Source organism: Petaurus breviceps, unplaced genomic scaffold (genome assembly GCF_028583685.1).
Source record: "Petaurus breviceps papuanus isolate PSGF00001 unplaced genomic scaffold, PetGlider_PUasm1.0 90650, whole genome shotgun sequence".
In the NCBI taxonomy this organism is placed as follows: domain Eukaryota; kingdom Metazoa; phylum Chordata; class Mammalia; order Diprotodontia; family Petauridae; genus Petaurus; species Petaurus breviceps.
Window position 1 is genome coordinate 6,466,762 of NW_027187299.1, and position 7,511 is coordinate 6,474,272.

Consider the following 7,511-nt stretch of genomic DNA (forward strand, 5'->3'; position numbering starts at 1 on the left):
GGGACTTGAAATAATAGCTTTAAAAGATCCCTGCAATCCATCAGGGCTACTCCTAGAATGGTAAGGGAGAAATGGAGCCATCCCTGCTCTGAGAACTCAACCTGCTTGTGTGTAAATTGGGATATTAAGTCCAGAGTCTCACTATACATAGACTGCTACAGTATCTGAAGAATTTAAAAGTTCCATGTCTCCTAAAAAGCAATGAAAGAATTAATGAGTGGTGAACATGAGGATTCTTCGAAATATTACCAGTGAAGAACTACACCAGAGAAACAGTATGAAAGATGGCATCCAAAGTATATGATGTGAAAAGGAGCTCAACTGTTCATGTAGCAAAATGGAAGTGTGACTGATAGCCTGAAAGCTCCTCTGATAATAACATGTTGATATATCCAGAATAAGGCCACCAGCACATAGAGTGTCACTCCTACCCCCTGAAGATTTATGAAAGGACATAGATCAGGGTTGCACAGATAGGGATGGGTAGGGATCTGCACTGACTGGCTGAGTACTGAGTTCAATTAGATTATAGATCTAAAAAAGGATACATTTAACCTAGGAGGTCATCCTTTACTGGATAGGACTAACATGCCAACAGTGGGGCTAAGCCCTGCTTATAAGTGTCATGGATGAACTTCAGACCTAAGCAGTGGAGAAGGTTAAAAAGGAGAAGAAAGGGAGGGACATTCAGGGAGAGAAAAGGAGATAAAGTAGAAAAATAAAAGGGGTACATAAAGAGAGAGAGAAAGATTAGAAGAAAGCCACCAGTAACTATTTCAGTTTTTTCAGTGACACCTGTGTCTACTACTGCTAGGAAATAAGGTCATAGAAAGTCACTCTTGAATGCAAATTTTTTAAAAATTCTGAAGTTTGTCTCAACCTTGAAAATTGGCAAAGGTGACAAAAAGATGGAAGTAGTCAAAGCTAGAATGGTTATGCAGAGGCAATCCCACTAATACAGTGTTGGTTGAGCTATGTCTTGGTCAAACCATTCTGGAAGGATATTTCAAATTATGCTAAAAAGGACTAACCTGTCCATACTCTTTGGCCCACTGTTAATCATATATATCCAATGATGTCAGAGAGAGAAACTTCTCCTATACATCAAAATGTCCACAGTAGCATATTCTTTTGGTAGGAAAGTGCTAGAAACAAAGTAGGTACTCATCTATTAAGGATCAGCTAAACACAAATATAAGAATATTATTGCACTATAATATTAAGATTTAAAAGAAGCACAGGAAGATTGACAAGAACTGATGCAGAGTGAATTAGCAAAACCAGGAAAACAATATGCATAATGATTACAACAATGGTAACTAGAAAGAACAAAAAACTGAAACTAAATGCTGTATAATTATAATAATCAAGCTTGACTCCAGAGAAAAGTTGAGAACTTGCTTCTCCCTCCCTTCACTGGAAAATAGGGGGATTATAAATTATGGATTTAGAATACAGCACATCCTATCCAACATGGTCAATGTGTTTGAATAGGTTTTTAAAAAAAAAAACTTTTTTCTCTTAATTCTTATCACAAAGTATGACTTTCTAGGTAAGAGTAGAAGGACTAATATATTCAGAAATTAATGTAATATAAAAACAAAAACTACAATAAAAATAGATAATTTTAAAAAGAAAAAGAAAATCTTCCTTTTGTCTTTAGTTTCATCTATTTCTTCACCTTGGGAAAATCAGTTAAGTTGGGCTTCTAAATGTAAGATACATGGGCACCATCCTGATGGTACATGTTAGAAATGGCACACTATGCAAAACACACATTTGATTCATAAAATGCATCTGGAAGTCTTATATATAACTGGCCAGCTCCCCCTGCTGTAATTTCAGGGAATTAGTGGATGCAGTGGGTCAGCAATAATGCTAACTCATAAAGAAAGAGGGAAAGAGCAGTCATTCTGAAAACTTGTTTCACATTAGAAACAAATCATGCCAGACATAGGGACAATAAATAATCAAGCAATTCAGGTCCATCTTTTTACAGGGAGAGTTGAGAAAGTCAATAATGTTCTGCTTATAAAATCAGTGAGGGATATTTCAAACATTTAAAATGCAAAATGATTCTTACATTTGATACAAAGAAAAGGACAAGAAACACAATCTGCCCCTAAGACAGACTAAGGTACTTGATGCATATACACAGTAAAGAGAAGGCTGGGAAGAGAATAAGCATTTTTATAGCATCCTCTACTATGTGCCAGGCACTGTACTAAGCCCTTTACAAACATTATCTCATTCAATCCTCACAACAACCCTGCAAATTAGATGCTGTTAATCCTCATTTTACAGTTGAAAAAATGGAGGCAAACAGAGTTTAAGTGATTTGCCAAAGGTCACATACCTAAGGGTCTGAGGCCAGATTTGAATTCAAGTCTTCCTGACTTCAAGCCAGCTGTTCTATCCATTGTACCTTTTAGCTGTGTATATGGTATCTCCCTCAATAAAGCATAAGCTCTCTTAGGGTAGGGACTACTTCTTTTAAGTCTCTGCATCCTCAGCACAAGGCTAGGATGTAGTACTTAATAAATGCTTTTGATTAATAGGTTGATCGGTACAGATTTCATACCTTTCATCATCTTGACAAATCCCTGGAGATGGCTCATTTCTTCAATATCCCCATTCAAATTGGACACTTAGAACTGAATGCCAGACAGGGTGTAAGGATTGCAGAGTACAGTATGACAATTACTTTCCCTGTTCTGGACACATTATTTCTATCAATGCAGCCTAATCACAATGATGGCATATGATTAATAGGAAAAAAATTAGGCTCTATCCAATTTATAAGGAGGAATCAAAGGATCAGAGAAGTAAAATGTCTTGCCAAGGTCACATAGCTTGTAAGCTTGTACTGGAAGCCAGGTATCTGGACTCCTAATTCCATGCCATCCACTCTCGTATGCCATGTCTTCATTTCTTGGTTCAGTGAATGATATCCCTAACTGGAGTAATTCCACAGATAAAGAGGGAGAAGAGGCAATGTGTTCCTCATTCGCCCCTTGCAGAAACCATACTGGCTATATGTTACTTTGACATTTCTCTTTCTACAGTATCAATTTATTTCCCAAAAAAAACCCTTATTATCCAGTGAAACTTATTTACTTTAACCAGTCAAATTTAATAAAATATTTTTATTTTGTCTAAACCTGCGATTTAATTAACATGAGTAATTCTTGGTGTGAAATGCCCTACGCCCCAGTGCAGACCAACACTTCATCTGTAACTTAAAATCTTAAGAGTCACCTGGGACACTGAGAGATTGTGTCAGTATTTGTCAGAGACTTTAATCCACATCTTTCTGACAACAAAGCTGGCCCTGTATGCATTATTTCAGACTGCCTCTCCAAACTTAGCTATCTTGTTAATGTACCACGATACTGCTCAATGTACATGAAGATATTTTAATGACCTTTTAACCTATTTTTTCCAGTATGGTGATGAATTTTGTCTATCCTCACTTTCTCCTTAATTTATCTTGTAACCAATGAGTAACAGTTTATAAATCAGTTGTCAATTAAGATTAGAGTCATAACTGTATGGTTTTTTTTAACAAACTGGAAGATTTTATTCTATTTAGTCCCATAACGAAGGTCCTTTCTAGCTCTAAATTAATGAACCTATGATCCTAAACTCTGAACCTATTTTGTGATTAAATGCTACCTCTGGTTTCAAGAAGGAATTTAATGGGCCAAGAGGGAATTCTCTCTCAATGTTTAGTAATGAATGAATGAATGAATGAAGCATTTATTAAATGTTTCCTTTATACATTCATACAAAGCACAGTGCTAAGAGTGAGGAATACAGACTGAAAAGTAAGACGGTCCCTGCCTTCAAGGAGCTCACATTCTAACAGGGGAGACAATGGAAGGTTTTAGCTATAAGTCAAATGGAAAGGTCCATGGTCCTCAAGGTGTAGTGGCAAGGCATTGGTGTTTCTTCTTTAATGTCATTTCCACTGAGAAAATCATGTATCTAATGTTGAACTATTTGATAATGTCAAGGACTTAAAAGGTAATAAGTGTCTTTCTTGGGTGGTTATTAGCTGTGGCTGTTGCACCTGAAGGAGCAGTTGCAAGGCTGTCTCTCTACAAGGGCTGCTTCCCAGGAGGATGATGGCTGAAAGCCTGGGGCTCGAAGCATTGCTACTCCCAAGGCTCTTGTGTACCTGACTCCATCTCCACCAGAATCTGAGGGGAGGTAGTAATCAAGGTTGTGGAGGTGGTTTGACTTATTATCTGGTATATCCTTTCTCCTGTCTCTCCCTCAGGGTGCCTTGCTGCTTAAGCAAGGGTTATCTGCCCTTTGAATGACAATGAATGAGTCATGATTTTTACATGACACTTTAAGGTCTGCAAATCGTTTTTTTATATATTATATCATTCACATCTTACAACAACCCTACAAGGGAGGTGCCACAGGTATTCACTATCCATCCTAATTTTACAGAAGAGGACGCTGAGCCTCTGGGACATTAAGCAACTTTTTGCTGGTCGCACAGTTCATAAATACCAAAGCCAGGATTCAAATCTAAATCTCCTGACTTCAAAGCTAATCCTCTAATTACAAAATACCACAATTTCATAAGTTTGTTTCTCTCTTTGACTTACTGAACACTATCAGAACTACCTGAAGGTATTGTTTAATTAAGTAAAATAGAGATAATGGCATTTTCCACCGAGTTATCTCAAGGTTATATGTGTTTTAAAAATAGCAAGAAACACACAAAAGACTTGTATAGGCTCAATTATAAAATATTCCTTAAAGAAATAAAGAACAACTTAAATAACTGGAGGAATATTCAGTGCTCATGGCTGAACTATACCAATAAAATAAAAACAATACTACCAAAATTAACTTATATTATAAGTGCTATGCCAATCAAATTACCAAAGAGATGCTTTATAGAACTTGATTAAATAATGACAAAATTCATTTAGAAAAACAAAAGATCTAAAATATCAAGGGTAATAATGAAAAGAAGGAGGAATGTAGGGAAAATAGCTCTTCCAGACATTCAACTATATCATAAAGCAATAGTCATGAAAATTGTCTGATTCTGGTTAAGAAATAGACATAGATCAATGGAACAGACTAGACAAAGCAGAATCAGAAATTAGAGAACTTAGTAACTCAGTTTTTGTTAAAGTGGAAAACATAAATTACCTAGAAGAAAACTTCTTAGTTGATTTTTAAAAAAACCCTGCTGGTAAACCATAAAGCAGTCAGGCAGAAATTCAGCTTAAACCAACTTCTTATATCACAATACATTTTTAATGGATATGTGACCTTAATATTAAAGATCATGTAATTTAAAAAATAAGAAGAGAAGTAGATCATATACATCTCAGCTGTGGATGGAAGAAGTATTCTTAAGCAAGAGATAGAGGCAATTACAAAAGTCAAAATAGTTAACTTTATGTGAAAATGAAAAGTTTCCGCACAAACAAAATTAACGTACCTAGGATAAAAAGAAAAGAGGTTGAATGGGGGAATATTTGCATCAAATTTCTCTAAGGGTTTGGTATCCAAAACATATAAATAATAAATAAATATTCATAAACTATAGCAATTCCCCAATTGAGAAGTGGTCAAAGGATATCAACAAATAGTTCTCAAATGAAGAATTGAAAAGTATTCATAACCACATGAAAGAATATTGCATATCACTAATAATAAGAGAAATTTAAGTCAAAACAACCCTGAGGTTTCACCTCATATCCTACAAATTGACAAAAATGTTATTAACCCCCAAAGTGCTAACGGTCAATGTTGGAGAGGTTATGGAATAAGAGACACACTAACATATTGTTGGTGGAGCTGTGAAATAGCACAACCACTTTGGAAAGCAACTTGGAATTATGCAAATCTGAACCAGAGAGTCTATTACTAGGCTTCATTGATAAGAAGAAAGTCACCATATTCACCAAAATACTTATAATAACACTTTTTTCATGAGAAACAAAATAGATGTTCATCAATTGCAGAATGGCAAAACAAATTTTGGTACATGAATATAATGGAATCTTACTGTGCCACAAGAAATTTTGTGTGTGATGAATACAGAGAGGCATGGAAAGATCAATATGAACTGCAGAGAGAAGTAAGCAGAGCCAAGAAAACAATATCCACAGTGACTGCAACAAAGTAATTAGAAAGAACAACAACACACTAAAAAAATCAAAGGTAAATGTAATAAAATGATAACAATTAAGAGGACTCAAATGAAGAGATATGAGAGGACACTCCCAATCAACCCCTTTGTGGAGGTGGGAGATCCACAGATGTTATATAATGTACATTTTGAACTTTTTGAAGGTATCAATCAGGCATGCTGATTTTTTCCTCTTTAAAATACTATATGTTATATGGAGGGTTTTCTGGGAGAGGGAAAGGGAGGGATACTTGGAAAAACTATGATGATATAAGAAACAAGACATAGATAAAAACTTTTCTTAAAATAAGCAAAAGAAGAAAAAAAAAGTAAGGAAGCTAATTTGCCCCAAACTGACTTAGATATACCGAGAATGGTATCTTGTCTTGGATGTGTTCTTTTTTTTAAGTAGCAAAGCACTATTTTTAACAAAAAAAAATTGGTTTTTTTTGGTAAAAAAACAAAAAATGTTTTTACATCACATATATTTTTCAATATATCCCTCTCCCTTTTTCCTCCCACAGAGTCATCGATAATAATGAAGATTTTTTTTTAAAAAAGGGTAAAAAAAAACCTGTTCAGCAAAACTAACAACTCATCTATAATGTCTCATGTTATGTGCAATGTTCCACATTGTCCCTTACTTTTACATAAAAGGGAGGGAGACATATTCTCATACCTCTTCTTTGGGGACTAAGCTTGGTCATTATAATTTCAAAGCATTCGTTTTCCAATGATGAAAAACAATAAATTTAAGAGAATGTCACAGAGACTTATTGTACTAGGCTCCTGGTGTCAAATGACAAGGGATTAGAAGTTAAATTGCTTATTTAAAATAATCTCAAAGAAAACCAGAGGAAGGCAGACACTGACTGAAATCTATGTTGTCCAAACATAAAAACAATAGGGTAGATAAGGAAAAAAAAAACTTGACAACATTGGGAAGGGGGGCAAATTTTTTATAGGAAGTTTATGTAGAAAGCCAAATTTGTATCCTAAGACATAAAGCTGACTTTATGAGCTATATGGCAGTAATCTTCAACATTATGCAAGAGCAAAGCTAAGCTTTTGGCAGCAAGCTGGAACACATGAGTGCCAGGGACATTCTGTTAACAAAGCACAAGGGGTGAGGAAAGGGGAACAAGTCATTCTTGTGCACTGTTGGGACAGCAAATGCCATTGTATTTATCTGGCATCATTGCCTTTGTCAGTGAAGGCTCACTGGCTACCATTGGTTTCTTTCACTCAGAACTCATTTTGCCATTTAATTATAGATTCAGCTGTCTGATCTCCCAATAAACATCTTGCTGCTTCTACCCATAAAGCATTCCGTCCCCACCCTTTT